The sequence below is a fragment of the Silene latifolia genome, chromosome 2 (genome assembly GCF_048544455.1).
Source record: "Silene latifolia isolate original U9 population chromosome 2, ASM4854445v1, whole genome shotgun sequence".
Taxonomy (NCBI): Eukaryota; Viridiplantae; Streptophyta; class Magnoliopsida; order Caryophyllales; family Caryophyllaceae; genus Silene; species Silene latifolia.
Genome location: NC_133527.1, coordinates 82,563,866 through 82,574,188, shown reverse-complemented (window position 1 = coordinate 82,574,188; position 10,323 = coordinate 82,563,866). Strand labels below are relative to the sequence as shown.

The 10,323-nt window shown below is 42.1% G+C and overlaps 1 non-coding gene across 1 annotated transcript; it reads left to right on the top strand.

The window, feature by feature from the left end:
* Positions 1–9,988: 9,988 nt before the first annotated feature.
* Positions 9,989–10,095, top strand: LOC141644731 (small nucleolar RNA R71). The gene has a single exon (XR_012544341.1). It is a non-coding gene; the product is annotated as a small nucleolar RNA R71 (small nucleolar RNA).
* Positions 10,096–10,323: the final 228 nt, after the last annotated feature.

Genomic DNA, 10,323 nt, shown 5'->3' with positions numbered 1-10,323 from the left:
CACTCTCGATATGATCACTTGCAAGTACGACCTGAAAGACACCTTGCATTGAGTGGGAGATAGTAATAGGACAAGAGAATTGGTGACACACACTTGTCGAGGACAAATGGGAGATTGTTGGAATATGTGTCCTCCGACAATAATGCGATCACAACTGTCGATCATGATGATCACATGTTTAAGTCTCATTTTAAGAATACATGAGGGAAGTAATTTTTACAGTAAACTGGTCCACACCTATCGGTAATGATTGGCTGACTAGAGTTTGACATTACTGTCGTGCGACGGTGGTGATCAGTTGATCCCCTTAGGTCATACCTAAAGGGTAACACTCTTAATTGATTATTTAATTGATCGTATGACGATACGGGTTAATTAAATTACTTAAAATTGACGGACGATTTTGGAAGTGATATTTATGTATCTCATTGTAATTTGATTAAATTAGATATGGTATAAGTAATCGAATTGTTTTATTGCTTAGATGAAATTATTGTTTACGGAAACAATTGAAACTGAAGGAATAATTTATTATAAATACAAGACGTTGTGAATTATAATAGGTAAACCATTTTGATACAAGTAATTATGAATTACTAAGTCGATTTTGTACATGACGTATTTTCATTAATAAATTGATTTTTAATATGTTAAAAATACATGACAATTTTACATGACTAGTAACATGTGACAATTGACAAATGACAAAACATAAAATGGACCATCCATTTTATGTAAGTGCCGAAACATTGGAGGGAATATAATGTTTAAATTTTGTTAAATTATTAAGTCGAGTGCATAATGATTATAACTAGCTTGTAGTCATGCATGCCTAGTTTTTCTTGAGAAGAATTACTTGCCCATGCATTGGCTCACTTCTCCTCTCATCTCCTCTCTCCCCACCGGTTTTCAAAGGGCAATAGAGAGTGTTTTTCTCTTATTATTCGTTCATACTTTACATAATATTTCTACTGTAAGAAATACAAAAACTCTCTAAGAAAAACTAGAGAAATAAAGACTCCAAAATCTTCTTCTCTTGACCGAAAAACAAGAGACCAAAAAAATATTTTGGGTCAATTATATTAAGATTAGTATTGTTCTAGTAATAATAATATTAGTCTTTAAGAGGTTATCTTAGGTATAAATCCTTGAGAGGGATTCTAAGCTTGAATCCTTGTTCATCCAATATTAGGAAGCTCAGGAACAAGTGAGTAGGAGAACTCATTTGTGCCCATATATCCGAAATCACAATGAAAGAAAAACGATTTCTTCTTTATTCTACTTATGTTTGCAGGCATAAGATCTAAATTAATTTTATGACTAAATTAAATTTGTCACATATATGAATATGTTGAGTATAATGAGATATAGATTTCTAACAAGAGCTTGACGATAAAGGAATGTGCTTGCAACTAGTTGCCAGACTGAAAGATCAGCCTTTGTCTTCTGTAATTGTTTTCGCAAGTGATCAGTAGATGTATCTTCGCCATTATTTGGCGTGACGACGTTGGTGTTAGTAACTGGACCATTAGCTATGAGACCATTTTGAGAAACATTTTGATATGGACGACCTAAACGAGCAAGATGGTCTATATCTTGGTCTTCACCATTGTTGGCTATGTCCTCACTAATCTTGACTAGGTAGTGCTCAGTGAGGTATTCGTCTTCATCATCATCGGCCCATAAGCCGTTGACTGTAGCAAGTTCTCTCAACCTGATGATTTCAGCTTCTAAATGGATTATTTGATCGATTAGGCTATCAACCACGGTTACCACTTCTTACATTGTAGAGTTTTGAGAGATTTAGTGGCATGCTCTCCTTAGGTATGGTGTTTGGATTGTGGAGGGATGCTACTATACCTTCCAGTTCTGAGACTTGTCTATTCATACTCCTTGCCCATGCAACAAAGTCGGCGATGGTAGGATAAATGGTGGAATAACTCCCCTAATGTTCTAATGCATGGATCTCATCTTCGATTGGAGAAATGAGGTGCGAACAATCTAAGGTAGATTCTTCATTTATAATCATCAGAACTCCAAGAGGATTTTGAGTATTGTTAGGCTTACCCCTAGGAGGTATGGGTAGGCGACCGTCTTCGATCGTATATTAAAGGACATGTATCAGCTTGTAACACTTCTTTGTATCGTGTCCCTTGCCTCTATGATATTCGCAGTATGATTTTTCGTCCCAGAATTTGGACTTCTTTTCTGGATCAGGTGTAGGCCCTATGGGTTAGAGCTTACCCTGTTTCATCAATCTCTTCAAAGCATTGGAGTATGTATCACCAACGTTCGTGAACTTCCTTTGGGGATTATTCTTCTTTGACGATTCAAGAAGATTAACCTCATCAGTCTTGCAAGTAGAGCCATAAGAACGAATCGTCGAGCCTTGATATCCGCGACCCACCGTTTTGGACAACAGTCCATTACAGATGTCAGCTTTAATTCTTGTCCCTAGCACAGTTAAGTCCTTGAAGGTCTTAATGCTTTGTTACCTAAAGTGATTTGCATAGATGGGTCTTAAGTTAACCACGAATTTTTCCACGAGGGTAGCTTCATCTGGACGCTCGACAAGTTGTGTACTAGTCTTCATCCGACTGCTCCGTAGACCGTTCCTTCACGCATCCCAATGCAAGATCTCACTCTGAACAATCCCGTCTCCTCAAAATGCATGCAAAAAGGGACGAAAATGGTACGATTCCACTACTTCCACGTTCATTTCTACAAAACAGACAAAACGAACCAAAGAAGCCAATTCGGGGCATAATACTATATAAACAGTACAAAAGTACATGGAAATACGTGCTGAAGTAGGCTAAAAAGACTATCCAAAATGTACATATCAAATCTCTCCAAACCGAACCTTTACTCGTCCTCGAGTAAACTAAAATGCAACTAATGGAACGGAAATAAAACCTCAAAGTTAGCTTAACTTGTCTACTTGAACCAATTTAATGCAAAAAAAATTAACAGTTATAGCTATACAGTCAATACGCAAACGAGTTATAAGTTGTTTAGAAATATGGCCGACCTATCGACCTTGCAAGACCAACAAAATCGGACTCTCACGTGGTCACTCTTCTCTCATGAAGCAAAGGGTGAATAATAAATGTGAAAGAGAGAGAGAGAAAAACGGTCACTCACCTAACTGCGACCTACATAGCATGCATTCAACAAAAATGAAAGATGATTCAAATACTAATGCACACACTCAAACCAATAATGTCTATCACAACCGAGGGCTTACAAATGATATGGGAATAGCGAGGTTCAGATGAGAAAAGGCAAAACAAGTTATGGTACGAGGAGGAAATAGCGTCAAGCTAGTTCCTAAACAGGACCATATAAGACCATCCGAATCTCAACTGACTGGAAAATAAAGTACAAGTGCCCTTCATTTGGCACACAACTCACTAATCATATACACTATCTCCTCAAAAATATGGAATAAAACGGAGGACTGAAAACGTCACAAGATAAAAGTGAATACGTACGGTCTCCAAATACAACCAGACAACAAATTTTTGATTTTTCATTCTTTCCTGGTTTCCTGCATACGTGATTTTTGATTTTTTGATTTTTCAATTTTTTTTTTCTTTATTCACGTCTTTTTTTTCCTTTTTCAATTCCTTTTCTTTTTTTCACTCTCATATTCATACTCCCTTCCTTCATCCTCCACCAACTCCAACAATATACACACGGGCCAAATCACAGACGGAAAAACATACCGCAAAAGACAAACTAAACTAGCTCGACTAGGCAGCCTCAGTTTTGGATGTAGCTAATGGGTCAAAAAGGCTAAATTTGGCTTAAGTGGAGCTAAATGGGTGAAAAATGTAAAAAGGGAAATTTGCAAGCACCTCCCTGCATGTGACACCGACCACAAACCCGAATGTGTGCATTTGACAAGAAATCGAATGTCATAAAAGTGCAAAAATGATGAACATGCTATGCAAGGAGTACTACTCTCAATTCCTAATGAACTGGTCATGAATGTCACCAGTTATATGACTCTAAATCTCAGAAATTATGGAGTAGGTTGCCAATTTATCAGGTCAAGTCTATACGGTCAGCTATATTTGAACAAAAACTCGTAGACTATGCGTATGATAAAGCTAATAACTATCAACAGAAGTGCAGGGCTCAAGTAAAATGACAAGTTATAGTGCAATTTCATCACGGAAATCAACCGTTCCGACTCAACCTATATGCAAAAATAAACGTGAATATTTTTGAATTTTTTGGGATTTTTCTAATTTTTCTAATTTTTTGTTTTTTTTTTTTTTAATTTTAATGAAATAAATACAAATGCAAGCTGAAAAATAGAAACATGAATGCGCAACAAATGAAAATGCAGACTCAAAAGGATGCAATATCCTCCCCAAACCAAAACGGACAACGCCGTCGTTGTCCTCCAGCATACACCAGCAGATATATACAGGGGAACGGGAATATACAACCAATAAAGAATGAAAAATAATAAAATAAAAAGGAGACAAAATAAATAAAAGAGCGAGAATAGACATACAAAACACGAACTTCCCCAAACCAGCCAGAAAACTGGGGAAGTGAGTAGACCAGCGGCTACTCGTCAGCCTCCTCCGTCGCGTCCTCCACCGTCAGCTCTCTCCGCCGTCGCCGGGTCCTCGTCCTCCTCCTCCTCCTCGCTAGCAGGCTATGGGTACCCCTCAGTTGGGTACCGGTAAAAGGAAGGGTGTGGGCAACCCTCTGGGATCGGACGGTGTTGCCTCATGTGATACTCGTAAAGAAGGAACAAAGTCAAAGCTAAGTCCCGCTCCATACGAGCCTGTCTCTCTGCAATCTCGATCAACAAACCGTCACGGCGCCCTTGGTCCATGGCCGAGGATGCCTCAAAGGGTGGTGGAGGTACAAAATTAGCCGGAAAGACCGGCTGTCTCTGTGTCTGGTCGGCAGGCGCGGGAGTAGGAGTAGGAGTAGGGATCGGGGTAGGTGTGGTCGTGGAAGTCTGGCCACCCGTGGAAGGTATGGATCCCTCTCCGGTCTCAAGTCTACGCCGCTTCTTAGCGGCGGGTAAGGTAGTAGGTGCACGGAGCTGGAGGTGGTACTCGGGAAGAGGTGGTGGTCGGGCGCCCCATGCAACAGTAGGCAATGGGGCTAGACGGGGGAGAGTGGTGCAAGGTAGGTCCACGGACAAGGAACCGTCTATCTTCCATGTCCGATAGTCTGTGGTCAGCGAAGTTTGAGAGTGCATGGCAGCTAGGCTCAGATACCTATCACCGTCAATGTAAGGTAAGTCACGAGGCAAGACGGGGAGGAGAGAACGGGCGAGAATGGTGGCTATGCACCCGCAGACGATAGTGCCCATGAGCTTCTCTCCCTGAGCCTGGAAATACTTGGCGGTCAAATAAGCGATGTTGAGGGTAAAGGGACCCTCGCCGTCGATATTCAGGTAACCGCCCAAGATGGAGAGCTCGTTGTTGTTGATGTTGTTTGGCTCCTTTCGGCCAAAAATAGTGCTCCCCATCAGTCTAAGAAAGTAACGGGCGTGGGGAAGGTGGACCTGAGCGAGATTTCGCTCGTGAAAAGGAGTCTGTGCCAAAGCCCGCCAAAGCAGACTAATGACCTTCCTAGGGGCAACGGTGGCGCCCGTAAAGGAATGGCCGAGTTGGGTACCAAACTCCTCAAGTGTCATGGAAAAGGTCCGGTTATAGAACCGGAAGGACACAGAAAGACTAGTGGGGACGACATCGTGTGCCCCGGAGGAGAAGGTAAAGGAGCTGAAGAACTCGATACTCAGCTCCGGAAAAGTATGGCCACTCATACTGATGAGTCTGGCCATCCCCGTGCCCCGTAAAAGCTCACAAACAGGGTCAAAGAAACAGAGCCGCTCAAGTGACATACGGCAAAGAAAGCGCGTAGAGAGAAAGTCACAGTCAACTAAGTTATAGAATCTAGTACGATGTACACCATTAACAAAAATTACCTGGGGGCACTCAGGGTGGGAGTCGAGTGTGTCGTCCAGACAAATCGTAACACGGCCAGCAGCAGGTGTAGCACGACCACGACCACGGCCTCTAGAACCTGAGGTAGAAGACCGTCCAGTGACGGTACGAGGAACTAGGCCCGCTCTGAAGGCAGTTGTAACTGCAGGTGAGTCCGCCACAGGGGTGCTCACTGTGGCTAAGGTAGAAGCTGTAGCTGCAACAGTAGATGCAGCAGAGACTGCCACTGAGGAGGAAAGGCTAGCAGCAGTGCTAGCAGTAGTGGTGGCTGTGACAGAGGTGGTAGCTAAAACAGGGCTAGCAACAGTGCTAGTAGGAGCAAAAACAGTACCGACAGCGGAAACAAGAAAAACAGAGCCACTGGCTGCGGTACTAGTAGTTACGGAGGCGGTGGAAATAGTAGGGACCACCGTCTCAGGTAAGGATGGACTGACAGTCGAGCTAGTGGAAGGCACAGAGCAAGAATCCATCCTAAATGAATAGGGCAGGGGAATTCGATAAGCAATTAACGAATTAGCAGCACTGAAAACAGCAGTTAAACAACATTGAATTCCCAAAGACGGTCGAAACATTCGACCTATCAGCCCAAAAATTCCCAAACTTTTCCTCAATAATTCAAATAAGACAAGTAAACAGTGATAGGGTGCGGGTAACAGGCATCAATGGCAGCAATTTAATCAACAATTGAGACAAATTAAGCATAGCCAGCAGTATAGGCACAATGACAGTCGAAAATTTCGACTAAGATGAACCCTAATCACAAATTTCCCAAAAAATTCGAATTAAACATGTTAATCATCAATGAGGCAAGGGAATTAAGCATCAAGTAGGGTAAATTAAGCAAAAGAACACAATAATAGTCGAAAAATTCGACCCAAGATGAACACCGAACCCTAATTCCTAATTCACTTCATAAATGGCAAAATTAATGAAATAAGATGCAAAGAAGTGTAGGAATTACTTACTTGATGATGAAGAACCTACAAATAACAATTAATCGACAATCAACAAGCAACAATGGCGATTTTTGATCAAAAAACCGTGAAACCCTAAAACCCTTAATTGACCGTGTAAAATAGCGTAAATTAAAGGGGAAGTAGAGGGAAAATGACGATTAATTAGCAATAAACAAAATGTAGGTGGTGGATTTGGCAAATGGGCTAGAAAAATGAAGGATTTGGGGGTTGTTTTGATCGCAAATAGGGAAAAGGGCGAAATAATGAAGATGAAATGAATTAAAAGTAAAAAGAGGGGAAGTTAAGGAGACTCTCTATGCGGCCTTTGAAAAATCACTCGATCGAGTGGTTTAAGACTACTCGATCGATAACTTCTTATATGAATCCACTCGATCAAGTAAAAAGTTACTCGATCGAGTACTCCCCTTTTTTGCTTTTGTCGATCGATCAACAGGAAACCATTCGATCGAACAAATTCCACTCGATCGAGTACAAAAAGTACTCGATCGAGCTCTTTTCCACGTGTAAGCCTTTAAATTTACGTATAATTCCCCAAACCTAGACAAAAACACTCGCAAAAATATCGCAAAATACCAAATACGAAAAGTAACAGTCTATAGTCTTCTAATCTATGCTAAAAATGTCTAAATTATAATTGTCCTAATTAAAAGCAATAAAAAAATCCAAAAGAAATTAAAAATTGTTTATACAAATTAGTACACAGGGCATTTCCCCGCTCACTTCTCAAACCAATTCAGTAGCCCCTCGGAGGGCTTCTGACTGGAGGACGTCATCTCAGCAACATTAATCGTCCTCTTCAATTTCCACGAGCTTGAACTTGAATCGTTGGGAGCAGAATAGTTGACCTCCACATACGCGCGAACTTTTCTCGTCCTTATTCCTTTCTCAACAGCTTTAACATCATCGCTCCTACTTTGACTGACATTAATTGCACAATAACCATTGACAGCTCCTTCAATATTTTCATCTGTACCTGCAGCAAGGAAAACAGACAAAATTTCCTCCTTTTGTCTCTCAATCTAAGGCGGAGGGGTCACGATAGCCGCACAATATTCCAAATCTTCATTTGGAGTGTCAATAGGAGGGTCAGTAGAAGAGAGGGCATTGTAAGGCTGAGCTTGCATGGGAGCCCTTCGGGACTTAGACTGATGGAATACCAATTCCTCGTCCCCAACTTGGAAAGTCAATGTCTTGCCCCCGACGTCTATCACTGCACGGGCAGTAAATAAAAATGGTCTCCCTAAAATGATAGGAGTATGGGTATCTTCGGGGATGTCAAGTACAACGAAGTCAACGGGAATAAAGAACCTTCCGATCTTAACAGGTATGTCTCCTATGACACCTACTGGCCGTGATATGCTATGGTCGGCCTTCTAAATAGTCATATTTCTGCAATTAAACTTGGTCAAACCAAGTCTCTTAAACAGAGACAGCGGTAAGACACTCACACTAGCGCCAAGATCGCATAACGCGTTATCAATTAAGTGGGTACCAATATGACACGAAATCGAAAAACTATCCGGGTCTGACTGTTTGGGAGGTAACTTATTCGGAACTATGGCCGTCCCTACCTCGGTAAAAGCTACCGCCTCATGATCATTAATGTGCCTCTTACGCGATAACATTTCTTTCATAAATTTAAGGTAAGAGGGTACCTGTGTCAGCAATTCGGCGAATGGCACAGTGACTTGCAAGCTTTTCAGGAGTTCGGCAAATTTGTTGAATTGCTTATTAGCCATAGTACTCTGCAAACGCCTCGGGAAGGGCACCGTGATTGGTATCTCAAGCCCTTTGTTCCTCTCTTCCAATGTATCAGCCGCATCAAGCTCTAAATCCTTCGAACGAGACTTCTTTCCTCTCGAACGAGGTCTTTCAGGCGATGTTTCACTCGATCGAGCACTAGCAGGCTCTCGATCAAGGTCTTCTTTGTCAGCGGCACTCGATCGATCAAAAATATCACTCGATCGAGTAGATTCTTCAGCAAATTCACTCGATCGAACAATTTTATTTACTCGATCGAGCTCTTCTTTTCCCTGTTCACTCGATCGAGTAGAAATTCCACACGATCAAGAACTTTCTTCAACATTTTTACTCGATCGACCCCCAAAAATTAGTCGATCGAATACTTTCTTTGTCGTCAGCTCTTTTTCTTCAACAGAACACTGTTCATCAGTAGTAATTTCCTTCCCCGGGTCTGATTTAGGTCCTTCATATGAATAACCGCTCCTCAAATTAATTAAATTCACCGTCTCATGTGGGTTCTTATCGGCTTGTGACGGTAAATGTCCCGGTTTCCTTGTGGACTGGTTCGCGGCTAACTGGGCAACCTGAGTTTCAAGTGCCTGGATAGATGCATCTTTTTGTTGATCGCTTACCTGCCACTGCTTTGTCAAAGACTCCAACATCGTCTTCAACTCACCTATCTCACTTACCCCACCAGAAGATGATACACCTTGATTAGGTGTAGGAAAGGAAGGAGGCTCCTGAATAACTTTTTGAGCCTTATGAGGAGGGACATATGGTTGCTGCTGCTACGAAGGAGGGGTATGATTGAGCACATTTTGACTTGTCCACCTCAAGTTGGGATGGACTGCCCCTTGGTTATTACAATAGGAACCCCCTCCTTGCCTGCATTGTTGAAAAGCAAGGACCTGTTCCTTCTATGTAAGACACCCAACAACAGTGTGACCGTCGTTGCTCCCACACCTCTCACATGTGACAGTCTCCCCTCTAGTAAGAAAATTAACTGTTTGAGGCTCCACAACAGAATGCAGCTCCAACTTATCAAACCTAGCATTCATGGCTTCCAGGTGAGCCACAACTTGCTTATCGACTACATGAACTGTTCTAATACCATCCCTCGGGTTTCCATACTCAGCACAATGGGACGCCATCTCTTCAATAAGGGCCCATACCTTATCATCGTCAGTGTTCTTTTGGAATCTTCCGTTAGATGATGCATCAAGTATGGCTCTGTGGTCATCGTATAGCCCATTGTAGAACTGATTGGACAGAAACCACGGATCAAAACCATGGTGAGGAAGAGACCTCACCAACCTCTTGAAACGCCACCAAGCTTCATAGAAAGTTTCATCAGATGCCTGTTTGAAACTGGTAATCTTGCCCCTCAGTTGATTAGTGCGCTATGGAGGGAAATATCTCTTATAAAAAGAAAGAGCAAGGGTCTCCCAGTCTCTGATCCCCGCGGCCGTACGGTCCAAATCAGTCAGCCACTCCCTGGCTGAGTTAGTCAAAGAAAACGGAAACAACACCTCCTAAATCTTGTCTCGAGTTACCCCCTTTGTGGCGAGGATAGTAGAACAGTAGTCCGTAAAGACCTCCATATGCTTGCTCGGGTCTTC